This window comes from Delphinapterus leucas, unplaced genomic scaffold (genome assembly GCF_059928025.1).
Source record: "Delphinapterus leucas isolate spDelLeu-1000000601 "Yukka" unplaced genomic scaffold, BTC_Dleu_Yukka2 spDelLeu_asBTCV2_sq40, whole genome shotgun sequence".
Taxonomy (NCBI): domain Eukaryota; kingdom Metazoa; phylum Chordata; class Mammalia; order Artiodactyla; family Monodontidae; genus Delphinapterus; species Delphinapterus leucas.
This window is the reverse complement of record NW_028322249.1, coordinates 6,949,974-6,966,169: the sequence shown is the minus strand read 5'-3', so window position 1 is coordinate 6,966,169 and position 16,196 is coordinate 6,949,974. Positions and strand designations below refer to the sequence as shown.

At 37.8% G+C, this 16,196-nt stretch overlaps 1 long non-coding RNA gene across 1 annotated transcript in view; it reads left to right on the top strand.

Annotated features, from left to right (window-relative positions):
• Window positions 1-15,883, top strand: part of LOC149743973 (uncharacterized) — a 44,090-nt gene extending 28,207 nt beyond the window's left edge. Inside the window, exon 7 of the long non-coding RNA XR_016391635.1 lies at window positions 15,163-15,883. This is a non-coding gene — a long non-coding RNA (uncharacterized LOC149743973). The remainder of the gene's footprint in view (window positions 1-15,162) is intronic.
• The last annotated feature ends 313 nt before the right edge of the window (window positions 15,884-16,196 follow it).

Genomic DNA, 16,196 nt, shown 5'->3' with positions numbered 1-16,196 from the left:
TTTCATATTAGCAAAGCCCTGGAATTATATGCAAAATGCTATGAATAGTTATCTACCTATCTAATTATTTTTAGCAAAAGGATGCAGAGCCGTTATCGGATTCTCAAAACTCAATCAGATTATCTAACAGTTTACATTAAATGAGGTAATGAGTGCCCTATCTGGATCCGAACATTATAATACTTTTAATCCTTACCGTGGTCCCTGAAATGTCTATTATCTCTAATTATCAGTAAGGGAACTGAGGCGTAGTAAAGTCTAAGTAAGTGAGAGGTCTGGAATTCAAATCCAGGTCAGTTTCAGGCTTGAACACCACTAATTCTAGAGCCTACACTGCATTCTATGCTCTCACTGTAGATAATCAATAAGTGTTCATTTATTTCCTTTACCCCAGTTGGGGACAAAGAACATGGGTGTGTGAAAGAAAGTACAGATTCGTTTTAATGTAAATGATATAATAATAATGCTAGTCAGCAGTTACGGAATATTCATATTGTGGTAGGAGTTGAGCATTAAGTACTTTACAGGCATTCTTTTATTTAAAATCTCATATATATACTACCTACCTTAGGAAGTAGGGAATATAAATGTGCCAAGGTGATTGAAATAACGTGGTCATGTACAAGGCAATGAAACCAGGACAGGGTTTTCTGGGCTGATGGTTGAATTTTGGCCAAGACGCTAAGGGGAGAAGGGATGAGCACTGGTGGGGAGACTGAAAACTTATTCATCGTGGGGAGAAAGCACTGGTGTAAGCATCGTACTGGTTGCTTCAGAACCGTTACCCTCGTAACCCGAAAACTGAGGTTTTGCTGAAAGCTGAAGGCAGATTGCTTGCAGTGTGAAAAAGAATTTACTGATATCTATTCATCTCTTCATGTTTGAACCTGACTGTTTTGCAGATTTGTTGAAATGACTCAAGTTGTCTTTCAGATCTGGACTAAATGTCTGTATCACAGCATTAGGGCCCATGGAGCAGCATTTGCAAGCCCATACTCACCTCCCCCCTTTTTAGTGTTTTGCACTCTGGAAAAGCAAACAACAGCAACAACAATATCTTATTTCCTTTTATCTATAGTTATTATTCATCTTGTCAAGAAACCCAATTTGATATATTTATGCTAAAATATAAATGAAATTTTTGCAGTTTTATTGAGATTTAATTGATATATAATATTGTATCTGTCCAAGGTGTACAATGTGATGATTGATATATATATAGTGTGCGAAATGATTACCACAATAAGTTTAGTTAACCTTAATTCACATAATTACATATGTTATCTTTGTGATGAGAACTTTCAAGATCTACTCTCTTAGCAACTTTCAAACATAAAATACGGCATTGTTAACTGTAGTGACCGAGCTGTACATTACATCACCATTACTCACTTGTCTTATAACTAGAAGTTTTTACCTTTTGATCATCTTCCCTCATTTTCGTCACCTCCAACCCCCAGCTCTGGCAACCGTCATTCCATTCTTTCTATCATGAGTTCAGTATTTTAAATTTCACATATGACATCATAAAGTATTTATCTTTCTCTGTCTGACATTTCATTTAGCATAATGCCCCCCAAACCCACCCATGTGGTCACAAATAGCCAGATTTCCTTCTTTATCATGGCTGAATAATAGTAGGTTGTATGCACCCCATTTTCTTCATCCATTCATCCACAAGAAAACACTGAGGTTGTTTCCATGTCTTGGCTACTGTATTGGGTTGGCCAGAAAGTTCATACAGTTAATGAATACACTGTTCAATCAAACTTGGTGAAAATGAGTCTTTTATTTTTACTTAAAATAAATCTTTGACAAAGCCAGCTAGGCATCCCTTTGAGTAATGACTTATATCACATTGAAATATTTTAAACATATGAACAGTAATAGCTGAAATGACAAATGTTACTAATATTGACACAATTTATTAAGGAGAATATGTTAGAATATGTTAAAATGCAGATGGACAGTGAAAGAACAGCTATAACTTTTAACTAAATATTGTCTTGATATTTAGACCATTGGTTAAAATCATGATAACAGGTTTCATCCGTTTCAAGAAAGCAGAATATTTGCAGATCACTTAACATTTACTAGGTATGTTCTCAGTCTGGAAGGATATATTTCACTTACATGTGTCATTTAATTTAACCACATCCCTCTGTAATAGATAGTGGTATCCCTATTTGCAGATAGGAGACAGGCTCAGAAAGATTAAGAATGTTACCTAATTCTAGTAAGTAGCCAAACCTAAACTGATCTAATTCCAGGGCAAAGCTCTTTCTGGCACATCAGTGTGGGTCTTTATCTCTTTGAGAATTGTTGAACATTAAAAGCCTTCTTCCAGGTAAATGCATAAAGAAACAACATGAGCAATGATATAACAATACAAGTCTCACTAAATAATTGGTGTGTTTGGCCTTGCTTTTGCTGATAGATCTTTTGCAAAATTGCTTTTCTCTGAGATATTTAAAGTGGACTTTAACTATTTTCTTGGAAGACTTTCCTAAATTATACCTATCAGAAAGCTGCTTTGCTTTAAGGCCGAAGAAAAATGAAAGCTTACTTAACTACACTTAGGTGCCAGGGTCATACTATGAGCTCTACACCTGCCAGGATTCACGCTAAGATAGATAGGGTGGCTCAGCAAACTGTCCATAGTCCTGTGATTTCTTTCTGATATTCTGAAGTAGAAATAATTTAATAACTGTTCACAAAAGAGAGAAACACTGTTTCTTGGTCCTCAATATCATACTGCTGTAGGCTAATTCTTTCTCTCTTCTGTTGCCCCTTAGTATAGAGAGTGTGTTTTGGGGACCCTCCTTCACGATCTTCTCCATTCCAAGAGTATCTTACATAAATCCAGGACTTCTCAAGCAGCCAGTTTTGCCAGATGGTCTTAGGGTTGGTTGTACCCATATATGTATAATCTGAACTTCTCAAGTAAGGTCCTTAGAGAGCATAATGGCTAAGAGAATTGGTGCTGATACCAGACCTGAGTCCAAATACTGCCTATGCCCCTAACTAGCTGTGTAACCTTGGAGAAGTAACTTAAGCCCCTTAAAGGGATTAGATTTCTCACCTGGAAAATGGTATAATAAATGCATCTACCTCATATGGTTAGTGTGTAAATTAATGTAACTTGAGATGGTGCGTGTTAAGCATTAGCACAGTGCCTGTCTCTTGTTAGTAATACCTGCTTTTCTTATTAATTATTCTCTTTATATTCCCAGTTCCAGCTGGGTGCCTAACATATAATAGTTGTTCAGCAAATAGTTACTGGATTGAACCAGCTCTGAAATTGAAGCATTGGGTCAACAGCAAAGTAGTCACCCCACCATCATTTCTCCCAGAGAAAGGGAGAATAGATGGAAGCCAGCCATCATACTTTCTTTTCTTATTCTAAACTTCCCATCCAGCCCCAGCAATAAAATAATCTTCCTGGACCCTAACAATTTCAAGGATTCTTCAAATCACACTATTTGAAAATAGCTGGGTTGCCCTAATCTAATATGTCCCAGGACCCCAAGGTCACCAAGCTTCTATTAATGAAGTCTAGTTAAGATAAATGATAACAGTTAGTCAACCAACTGCTTATGAGCTCATTGGGCTTTTTAAAATTTACTATCTGCGCTTCATAGAGACACAGGTATTTTGCTTTTGTAGGACATTCAACAGTCAAAGTAGTCTTTTAAAAAGCACAAATCAGACGCTATTATTGCACTGCTTCTAACCTCTAAAGGCTATCTATTGTAAAGAGATGAAATTTTCAACTACTTAGCCAGGCTCACAGAGACCATGTGCTCTGGTCACTTACTACATCTTTCCCTGACCTTCATGGGGCTCGAGGCACAGTTGTCCTTTTCAGTCCCTCAGATGCGACAAGCTCTACTTCTTGCTCTCCCAGCTTTAGATTGGCTAATCCATCTACCCAGACCAATTTCCCTCTTATCGTTAAGGTCTCGGTTCAAACGCCACCACTACTATCTTGACCAAAGAGACCTGCCTCCTCAGTGCCTCTCCATCCCTTTGTCCAGTCGTATTTCTGTCACTGTACAACATTTATTTACACGTTTACTCTGTCTTCCTCCACCACTGGACATTTGCTTAAGAGCAGGGACTTTGTAATTTTTTGCTTCCAAGGCTTGCAGCGGACACTGGCACGTAGGTGTGTAGGAAATGTGTGTCTAATAAAGAATAAATATGTGAATGAAAAAAAAAACTGTGAAACACTAACACAAGATTATTCTTCTTTCAAAAGAATAATGAACAATAATTTCATTCAATAAGAGTCATTCTTAGTTACTGATCCATGACTTAGTAGATCCCATTCAATTTAAAATGTCCCCTTTTTTTCTGATACTTTCACAAGTCATTAATTAAATGTTGCTCACTTTTAAGGCCAATCTGTGAGACATTATTTAACTTGTCTCCTCTAAAGTTCCAGCATTAACTCAGGCGGGGCTTCACCAAGTACTGATCATGTGACCTTGGCCTCTCATTGCCTCCGTTTTCTCATTTGTAACATGGGTATAATAATCGGCTTATTTCATACGCCTATGAGGAGGAAAACTTCGTGTGTGTGTGTGTGTGTGTGTGTCTATATATATGTATTTAAACAGTGTCTTAGAATAGTGTCTGGCACATGATAAGCATTATAGAAGTATTGACTGCTGCTACTAGTACTGTTATTATGAGAACTAACTGTTGAGAATAATCCTTCATATAGTGGTTTATTCCACTGAAGATAAAGGAAACTCATAGAATGTTAGAAATCAGATTAAACACGGAAAGCCAGTAAAATATACCAGGACAGAAGATGATGAGAGTGTGAAAGGATAGAGGAAAAAAAATGGTTTTTGTTTTTCTTTTTCTTTTTTAAAGAAGGAAAGAGCCTAGAAATAAGAGAAAAACTATTCATTGGCTATACTGACATGGAGATCGCTGGTGACCTTCATAAGTAAAATTTCAGGACAGTGGGCAGAGAGATTACGGTGAGGGAAGTCAGATGGATGTAAATTATAGAGTAGATGGGACGTGAGGAAATGGAAACAATATATGATGATACCAATTTTGAAAAGTTCAGACATGAATTGGCTAAAGAAGATATGCAGGGATTAGAGGAGGAGGGAGGCTTTCGTGTTACACGTATAGTTTTTAACATTTTAAGTTGGAGTTACTAGTCTAGAATGAGGTTGAATTTTGGCAAGAATCATTCATAAGGAGTAGATGGGTTGTAGAAAATGCAGTGCTGTGAAGTACTTGAGAAGATGAGAGAAAATGAAATGCTATCTGTAGTGCACGTGGCCTTTGAACTTGAACTCCTGTAGTGCAAGGGAATACAAAGATCAATGCAAATGCTAATGAATTAACGGATTTGGCAGTGGACTATTTACTGACTTCTGTGTTCCTAATGAGTTAGGAAGCGCCTCACCAGCTCAGAGTGAAGGAAGTAGAGAGGATGGAGGAAAATTTGAGGAGGGTAGGGAAAGCTTCTAAGAAAATAGTCCTTAAGGAGAATTAGAAAGAACTTACTGTAAGTCAGAGCAATATTTCCAGTCTTGAAAATCCATTTGAAGTTGGTGTTTATTAATTTATTGGAATACCAATTTTCCCTGCCACATGATGTTTCTCCAGCTACCTGGATATAAGTTACACAGAGGCAGAAAAGAATGAGAGATAACAATCGAGGGAAAATACAATTCGTATTTTTTTTTTACCTTTTTCCACTTCCCCGCGCCAACTCTGGGGAGCCTTCATGGACATGGCTGCCCTCGCAGCCTGCAGCAGCACGCTGTTATCAAAGAATTCAAAGAAATGGAACATAGGTTTCCAACTTAATAATTCAGCAAAATCAAAAATTGTATATAATGTTTTCTGTTGGCAAAGATTTTTGCAATATAATTTGGTTCCATCTTTTGACAAGTAATTTGGCAATGTCTAGCAAGATAAAAATGTTAATAGCTTTTTACACATTAATTCTAATTCTGGAAGCTTATGCCGATAAATAATTTATAATCCAGAAAATTATTATATAAAGATGCTCATTGTCATGTCATTTGTAATAACAAAACATTGGAAACACCTTTAATTGTTAAGAATAGGAAAACAGTTTAGGAAATTATATCCACTTAGTAGAAAGTGACACAGTTACTATATTATAATTACAAGATGATGGAGCAAAATAAAATAATGCTTAATAAAGAAAGAATGAAGAAAGCTGACCTAAAATTGTGTCTTCCTTATGACAGTAATTATGTAAACATATCAATGTTTATTAAAGCTTAAAACCAAGATAAAGTTTTAAAAGCTCTGTACCAGTAATGGGGATTTTATGTTCGTTTCAAAATATTTTTTGACACAACTCTTAGAATTTTGTTTTGTCTACTCCTTTTCTTAAGAATTTCTGATTATTACCTCACTTTTCATTTCATAGTTTCAAATAAAGCCAGCAATTTTATCATCAGAGAAGATTAGACTTATTGGACAGTTCATAATTCCAAGTTATTTGGTATAAAAAGACCATATACACTTGTAGGTGCTTTCAAAATAAAATTTCGAGAAGTTTTTTTTTTTGCTTAGTCTTTCCTAGTATGGAGATGAAGCAAACTACCTAAAATTGCTAGCCATTCTTTTTTCATTTTTCTCATTTTATTGATTTATCTTGCCCTTCACAGAAATGATAAGAAATGAGTCTGCAGTTGCATCTGCCAATTTCTTAAATCCTCTATTATCCACATTATGAAATCATACTAGTATGAATGCTTCCAGTATTTTCAGAACTCTTTAGTTAGTATACTTTAGCATTCTGTATGAAGTATCTTATGTAAGTGTAAAATTTAGACTCAACTTCTGGAAGCTTTTGATTTCTTAGTTCAAAAGTGAGAGATCCTTAGTTCAGCCATATGATTAACAATTACTTGTATAGTAAGAAGCTCCTAAATTATTGTTTTATGGGTACCTGGCAGTTTTCTTGCCATTTCTCAGAAGTTCTCTATTAAACACATTCTCTCTCTTTCTCTCTCTCTATCTCTCTGTCTCTCTCTGTCTCTGTCTCTCTCTGTCTCTCTCTCTCTCTCACACACACACACACACACACATTGTGATTAAAAGCACAGATTTTGGCATTATGAAATCTAAGGTTCAATTTCCAGTTGTGTAGTTTCTGGGCCACTTCACTTTAGGCAAGTAACCTAATGTCTCTGAACCTTGTTATTTTCATCTGTAAAATAGAAATTACAATTATATCAGACAATCCTCAAAACATCCGTAATGATTTTAGAGTTTCAGAGTCAGGTAAAAGCAGGCACTCAGTAAATGGCTAGTGCTTTTATTACTTTATTATTATTTAGGTCTTGGTTTTCCTTGAGTGTGTGAGTCCCCATAATGAAATGTAATTTCCGGTAGATTGAGTAACACCTGTTTTCACCAAAAATATTAACTGAGTTCATTACTTTCTGTGCAACCCAGATTAGTTTTCTGCCTCCTTTTCTGTGCCGTATGTAGGTGTTCAGTAGATTTATTTAATAAATGTATGAATGCATGAACGCGTAGATGAATTTTTAAATGCTTCTTTTTGAGAAGGTAGAACAAATGTGACACAGTAGAACAGATAAGAAAATAATCCATGGAAAAAATGGCAAAGTCATGTATGTGCCCAGGGCCAGCCTAAGAAGAATTACTTTTTTTTTTTTTTTTAGGAAAAATGTGTTGAATAGCTTATTTTAATTATTCTTAAAAGTTAAGTACAGGGACTTCCCTGGCGGTCCAGTGGTTAAGACTTCGCCTTCCAATGCAGGGGGGTGTGGGTTCAATCCCTAGTCGGGGAGCTATGGTCCCACATGCCTCGCAGCCAAAAAACCAGAACATAAAACAGAAGCAGTATTGTAACAAATTCAATGAAGACTTTAATAAATGGTCCACATCCAAAAAAAAAGTTAAGTACAAAACTTTGCTGATGATTTACATATTTAGGACCAATAAAATAATGTGAGATTAGCTGTACTAAAACAGAATGTTGAGCTACATTCACATTAAGTGACATTATATAGTCTGAGTTTATGGAAAACTTCTGAGATGGTGAGTGACCTTTGAGCAGAAAAAGACAGAAGGAGAAATGGCCTTTTCTACATTCTATTGTGCCTCTAAGTAAAATGCTTGGTAATCTAGCTACAAAGCTCTATGTCATTGGCCTTAGGCACGTACTGTGATCTACCTTGTGAAGATCAGATTTTGCCATGGAGAGGATTTGTAAAAGTATCACACATTCCAGTACCGTTGGCAACCACAGCTACCAAAAACTCCAATTTAAATTGATGAGCCTAATATCAGATGATAGTATCATTTCCTTGTGGGTGTTCTGGGAAAAGGTGGGTAGGAAATGTATAAAAGTGAATACTTTATTGACTGAAATAACACTTCATCATTTTGAAAACATAAAATACATTAAAGTTGTTATAGCATCATACATGAATATTTCACTGTATTTTAGACCTTGCCTACAAGCAATGTTTTCTGCCCTTTGAAAGAGAACCATGCTTGTGGTATGCATTAATCATAGAAAAGATTAAACACTGAAAAGAAATTCAGCCTTTAAAGACAATTTGCTTTGATTTATTCAGTGGGTTCTCCTAAAAAGTTAATACCAAGAATTATTGCTTGTTAAATTGGAGTTACAAATTCTTTCAGAGTTACTTAGTTATTTTCTTTAATATCAGTATCAAGGAAGGCAAAGCAAATTTACATATTTATTAGGAAATACAGGCACATAATCATAAAACAAGAAAACACAACGTTTTTATAGACTTTATTTTTTAGAAGTGTTTTAATTTTACAGAAAAATTGAGAAGATAGTATAAAGTGTTTCCATATACACTATACCCATTTCCCTCTGTGACGATCAACTTATATTAGTATGTTACATTGTTACAATCAGTGAACAAATATTGATACATTATTGTTTACTATAGTCCATACATTAGTCCAGTTCCTTAGTTTTTACCTAATGTCCTTTTTCTATTCCAGGATTTCATCCAAAACATCACATTACATTTAGTTGCCATGTTTCCTTAGGCTCCTCTTGGGTTTGATAGCTTCTCAGATTTTCCTTGCATGACCTTGGCAATTTTGAGTAGTTAGGTTTGTGTAGGATGCCCGCTACTAGAATTTGTTTGATGCATGTTTCATGATAATATTGGGATTATGTGTTTTGGGGAGGAAGACCACAAGAGTAGAAGGGTTATTTTGTCAGATCACATCAAGTGTACAAAGTATCAATATGCATTATGAATGCTGAGGTCGACCTTGATCACCAGGCTGAGGTAGTGTTTTTCAGGTTTCTCCATTGTAAAATTACTGTTTTCCCTTCTCCATATTGTACTTTTTGGAAGGAAGTCAATATGCTCAGCCCACAACTAAGGAATAGAGAGTTATGCTTAAGATGGAGTACTACATAAACTATTTGGAATTCTTTTGCACTGGAGATTTATCTATTCTCCCGCATTTATTTATGTATCCAATTATTTATTTATATCAGAAGAACTCATGGATTTTTATTTTATACTTTGGGTTATAATCTAATTCTACGTTAGTTACTTTGTTCCTCAAATTGCTCTAGTCCTGACCCTTGTGAACTCTTTTCAGTTCAGTGGCTCGTGTGCCACTCTGAGGTATCCCCATCCTATATATTTTTTTGGAACTTCCTTACTTTCTGACACTATAAGATGGTCTTGTATATAAATCTTGTATATTTACTGCCCCAGTCCTAGAATCAGCTATTTCTTCAAGGATAACTAGGTCTTTTTAGTGGAGAACAGCATTAGACAGCAGGATCTGGGTGTGGGGTGTGCTAATTGCTGCCCGGATGTCATTGCTTCTAGATCTTCTCAGCTGACAGAGCAAAGAGATAACATGTGTGTACATTCCCCACGTATATGGACATATCTATAAGTATCTCTCTACATAACCATGTGTGTTAAGGTAATATGAAGCAATATTAAGCTAAGCATGAATGTATATTGATGTTTCCAACTTTAATCTGTTACCACATAGATCATCTTAGCCTCATCTCTTGCTTATCTTTAAATTTCAACTGCGGCAAAACACTTGACTTTTAGAAGTATGAAAATCAAATTGTAGCTACTTTGGGAAGCCACATCATCTAGCAGAAGAATTCTTAAAGGGCAAGGTGTATATCATCAAATTTTAATTTACAGTCAGCAGTACTTTGTAACATCCATAGGCCTCCAGACCTCTGCTTCCAAGAAGATGAAGTAGCCCATTTCTCCCAGGTTCTTCCACTTAAAACTAAAACCCTGAACATAACAACAGACAAACATAGGAAGACACTGAAAGGTGGAAATGACTTAACTAGGGACTTTGGGACTTGAGGAATAACATGGTGATGAGTCCCCTGTGTTTCCTGTTGCTTCCCATACATCCTGGAGAGGGTATTACAGGAACCCCCAATCAATAACCACCAACAGAACAACAGACAAAAGAGCTTCAAAAAAGAAAACACAAAACCCCCGTTCCCCCTAGCCAAGGTATGAGGAAAGGGGTTGTCAAAGACAGAAAACCATTTGGGCAATAATATACACACTACTCGAGCCAAGTGCCAGTGGAATATTGCACCCATCCCCTATGTCCTGTGGTTTCAGTTGGGCCAAGCTAGGATTTGATCTTCCACACCACCCCACTCCTGCCCTCCAGAAGAGGCAGCGCTCTGATTCGCCACCAGGGCTGTTTCAGTGTGGTGCAGTGGTGAGCTGAGCCTCCACCCCTTTGCATTAGCAAAGAGACTTTCAAAGGTGGTGCCTGACAGGCTAGTTAACACTGGTCTGCCCTCACACAGTCGTGGGGTCCAATGGTGGGACCTAGCCTCCGTCTCTCCCTGACATCGATAAGAATAGGATGTTACAGGTTGGAGGGAGTAGGCACCCCACTAACCCCCAACACATGGTGTCAGTGAGACCCAATGGGGTGCTGAATCCCCATAACCGTCCTGAGGCAGTAAGACAGAATGAGATGGCACAAGCAGGGCTAGTTGGCAGTTCTCTTCCTCTTACCCTGGTGTCAGTGGGGCCAGCAGGTAGCTGACCCTCTACCCACACCCGGCATCAACAAGAAGGAATGAAGTGGGAGGAAGGACAGCAAACACAGCAAACACTTCACCTCTCCCCTCCCCTGGTGTCAAGAAATCTACTGGGGAGATGAACTTCCACTCCTACTAAAAGGCAACAGAATGATATTAATGTTCCCACTTTTGGGGGGAAGGTGTCAGAAGGGCCAATAGGGTAGCTGAACTTCTACTTGGCCTGTCTGCAGTGAGAGAATGTAAGTGCCCACTTTTGCTGGGGTATTGACAGTAGGGCCCAATGGAAATCTGTACGTAGCCCCCCAGTCCTCATACTCCACCTCCAATAGGATGACTTCCTTCTAAAAAGTAATAATAAAATTAAATGGGATACAGAGTCATATAATAACTCACAATGTTTAGAATCCAATTGAAAAATACTCATGGCACCAAGAAGCAGGAAATCACAGAATAAATGAGAAAAGACAATAAACCTACACCAGCACTGAGATAAAACATCTATTGAAATTATCAGACAGGGGTTTTAAATAAGCTGTCACATAAATGCTTCAATTAGCAATTATGTGTTCCTTGACGGAAATGGGAAAAATAGAAAATGTGAACAAAGAACTAGAAGTTATAAGAATAAAAACAAATGAGAACAGTAGAACTGAAAAATGCAACAATCAAAAAACTTTGCTCAAGAGTAGAGTGGAGATTACAAAGCACAGAATCATGAACTTAGAAGAGATCAATACGATGTACCACATGTACAGAGAAAAATAGGCTGAGGGGTAGAGATGGGAGAAAGAACAGGATCTCAAGAACCTGTAAACAGTAACAAAAGCACTAACATTCATATCATCAAGGTTCCAGAATGAAAACAGAGAGCACGTAGGACTGACAAAGTATTCAGAGAAATAATGACTGAAACGTTCCCAATTTTTTAGAAGACATAAGCACACATCCAAGGATCTGAGCAAATCCAAAGAGGAAAAACACAAAGGTATCCTTGTCAAGACGCGTCATAATTAAACTTCTGAAAAGTAGAGACAAAACAAATCTCGAAAGTGGACAGGCAGAAACGATGCATCACTTATTGAGAAACCAATTCCAATGACAGCATATTTCTTGTCTAAAATTATGGAGTCAGAAGCATTGACATAACATTTTTCAAGTAGTAAAAGAAAAGAACTCTCAGCCACAAATTCACACTTTTTATATCCACTTTCTTGTTTGACTTATATTAATGGACTACCAACTCATCTTTCTATATCCGGGCCTGCCATCAGACTTCTCCAAAAATCTAGTCACAGTATTTCCAGAGTGATCTTTCTGAAAAAGAAACAAATTTTTCTTATAAAAGTACCTGATTGTGTTATGAAACTTTTCTCTCTTCTAAGTTACCAGGTAAAATCCTTCAATGGATTCCCATCTTTCTTGGAGGAAAATCTCACATCCAAACTCTCTTTGTCCTTTTGGGCTGCTGTAAGATTATACTGCAGGTTGGGTGGCTCATAAACACCAGGAATTTTTTTTCTCACGGCTCCGGAGGCTGTGAGTTCAAGAATAGGTTGCCAGTATGGTCAGATGAGGGCCCTCTTCTGAATCACAGACTTCTCATTGTATCCTCACGTGGCAGAAGAGCTTAGGGAGCTCTGTGGGGTCTCTTTTATAAGAGCACTAATACCATAATCATTTCCCAAAGGCCCCACCTACTAATACTATCAGCTACGGAAATTAAGATTTCAACGTATGAATTTGGAGGGGAACACAAAGACTAGACCATAGCACTTACTATACATACATGGACCATGCATGATCTGGCTTCTACGCCCCTCTCCATTGTTTTCTTTTCCTACACGCCAGTGAGCATTTCTCTTTTTTTTTTTTTTTTTCTTTTTTTTTGCGGTACGCGGGCTTCTCACTGTTGTGGCCTCTCCCGTTGCGGAGCACAGGCTCCGGACGCGCAGGCTCAGTGTCCATGGCTCACGGGGCCTAGCCGCTCCGCGGCATGTGGGATCTTCCTGGACCGGGACACGAACCCGTGTCCCCTGCATCGGCAGGCGGACTGTCAACCACTGCGCCACCAGGGAAGCCCCAGTGAGCATTTCTTATACTGATGATGAATGGAACTCCTTTCTGGACTGATCCTTAACCATTCATTTTCTGGTAAGTGTGAATTTATCTTCTCTTTTCTTCAAAACTTCACCCTTCCTTCATGTTACATATCCATTTCAATTGCCTTCTACAGGAAGCCCTACTGATATCGCCCATATACTACTGTCCACAGCATGAATTAAGGTCTTACTGTGTCTTCCTATAGCACTCTGTAATACCTTTTACGGTAACTATGGATTTTCTTATTTGAGTGTCACAATACATTGAATTGTAGGTGGCACTATAATGATTTTAGTAACAGTAACACTGGTGCCTAGTTTAACCCATGACATACTTTAGGTGTTCAATATATGTGTGTTGAATGAGTGAATGAATGAATGGTCAATTTGAAATCTTAATCATGTTACTTTTCAAAAATCTGTTAAAAGATACCACAGTTTTCCAGAAGATTAGGGAGTTAGGACCTTAAACTTGATTTAACAGAGGAAATTTTTACTCATACATCCTGCTTAAATACCTCAAAGTAAAACCATAAACCCAGGAATTTAAGGTTATCCATTTGGACTTTCAAGCCAATAATTAATATCTCCTGCCCCGACTGTATTAGATGGTTTCGATGCTCCACTCATATCTCCCCAGCACTCATCATTCCAGTATATGCTGATAGAATCATGCTGCCGCCTGCAATTATCCACCTTAGGGCAGGCCAGAAGTGTACAGGAGTTAATGTATCTGGGTGTAGCTTTCAACCAAGGACAGGGGACTGGAAGATAAGTACTTCAAGTTTCTCACCGATTCTTGGGATAACTCTGAGACATGTTCTGTAGAGTTTCACAGAACTCGTCTGAAGTACTGGCAGCAGTTCCCTGCAGGAGTAATTTATTCGGTAATGCACCTCTGTTGGCTTCCTTCCATGCCTCCATTCTCAATTCCCACTCCACTTCTGAGTTTTCTGGAAGCACCTCCCAGATGAGCAGTTTGCACTCAAATTATTGCCTCAAGGTCTGCTTCTAGGGGAACTGAGTTGATAGCCTCCTAACAACCCAGTGCTCCTTACAGAGCCGTCACTGGTACAAGTACCAAGGCATGGCACATTACGTATCACTCCTCCTAAATCCTTATATTTTCCAATAGATAGGAAAGAGCATTACCTTGAAGAGAAAAAGAGTTCATATGAGGATGGCCAATGGATAAAGGGAAGGAGAGACAGTGCCATTTGTTTTCCATTAATGATAGTGTGAAATGTATGGGCAGATGGTCTAACAGGTGTGACTATAATTTGAGGAGCCTGCTCCCTTGGTTACAGAAGACTGCTATTGTTATTATTATGGAACCACAACCTCATGACTTTATTGTTTCACTTGATGTTACCTTCTCCTTTACCCTTAAATCTTTGTACATCACTGAATTGCAGCCAATAGATTTATTTTCTCCCTATGGCTCCACCACAAAAAGAGACACACATGTGCACACACATACACACACACACACAGAGTTTTGTGTATGCCAGTGCTAGAAAAGACAAGCTCATGGTGCATGTATGCAATGGATATTGTACATTACAGGTCTCTGTGAAATAGTCTTCTGCAGGTTCCTATGTTTATTTTATGAATAATTAACTTTAGTAAAGTTAATTTCCTGAAGATCTTGTTGAAGACTGAAGAAAGGAAGTAAATTGTAAAGAAAACGACTTCGAAACTTGCCCTTTTCGCCCTCTCTTTGTGTCTTAATGAACAAAGGATAACTGGGCCTTTTTTGAAGCCTTTGCTTGAGTTGAAGACACAAAATGCAACCTGTACTCTTATCATAATATGCTCAGTTTATGAGTACCCAAACTTATAAACCGTGAATTTCCCTAAAGTTATTATACCATCTAGAAGATGTTTGCTTGGACGTTTACTTAAAACCAAACAATTGAGGTCTATGTGTCCAAATAATTTCCTTCTCTCTTGCTGTCTCCATTTCAGTTTCCTGAGTTTCTGGGAAGGCCTGGTTTCCCCAAAGGAAGGATTTCTGGTAGAAGTCTGAAGGTCTGACCCAAGAAGAAAAAATCCAGTACAGCCAATGAATTGAGGACAAGAAGTTTTCCGATCAGGTAGGAACATTTAATCTCATACATTACGATCGCCTTAAGTAAGGTGTGCTGATAGCTGGATATGATTTAACTGCTTGGAAAAAGATGCATATATATTATATGACCTACCCCACAAGGAAGCTGTTCTCAATTCTCTTAGAGGTTGTGGTGTTTATCAGAGAGCGCCTTGGGGGAAAATGAATACAATAACAGTATGATGCTTTTTTTTATTACTAGCTCATTGTTGCCAAGTACACTTGGTGACCTTGGTGCCTGTGGTTTAATCCAGGGGGTTAGACAGGTGGAACAGCACATTAACCCTCTTTAGTATTTTCTCCCAAGACAAATCATTTTTATAGGTTGTCTCCATGGTCTTCTAGTTGCTTATCAAAATTAAGCATCAAGCCTTCTAAGTGTGCAATAGCCCCAGTCAGTGTGAGGAAATCAGCTTGGTTCTTATTGGGTCACAGCTTCTTGGCCTTGGCACAAAGTGACTTCGCATAGGGAGTTAGAAGGAGGAGAACGGGACATGAGAAAGGGGAGTTCTGTGTTCTCATTTACCTATGCATGTTGAAACTCCACTAACAGCTTTATTTTCATTAGCAATTTGTGATAAAAACTTAGGGTAAAGGGAATAATGAAGCTGTCCCATTATATGGCAGGACAAAAGATAGTAGTGACATCAAAATCAGGGCCTGTCCATCTCGTTTGCAGCTATATACTGAGTGTTTAGCATAGCATTTGACCCCTCATCAGTATTCAATAAGAAGATGCGTGTTGAATGATTTAGGGATGAATTGATGAATGAAAAAAGTTAATATGGTAGAAAATGTGTTTTATCCTTGTATTTTCGTGTGTTGACTTCTGTATTTCAAGACCCAGCACTGTAACTGACACATAGAATATAAGCAATAAAATGTGTTGAAA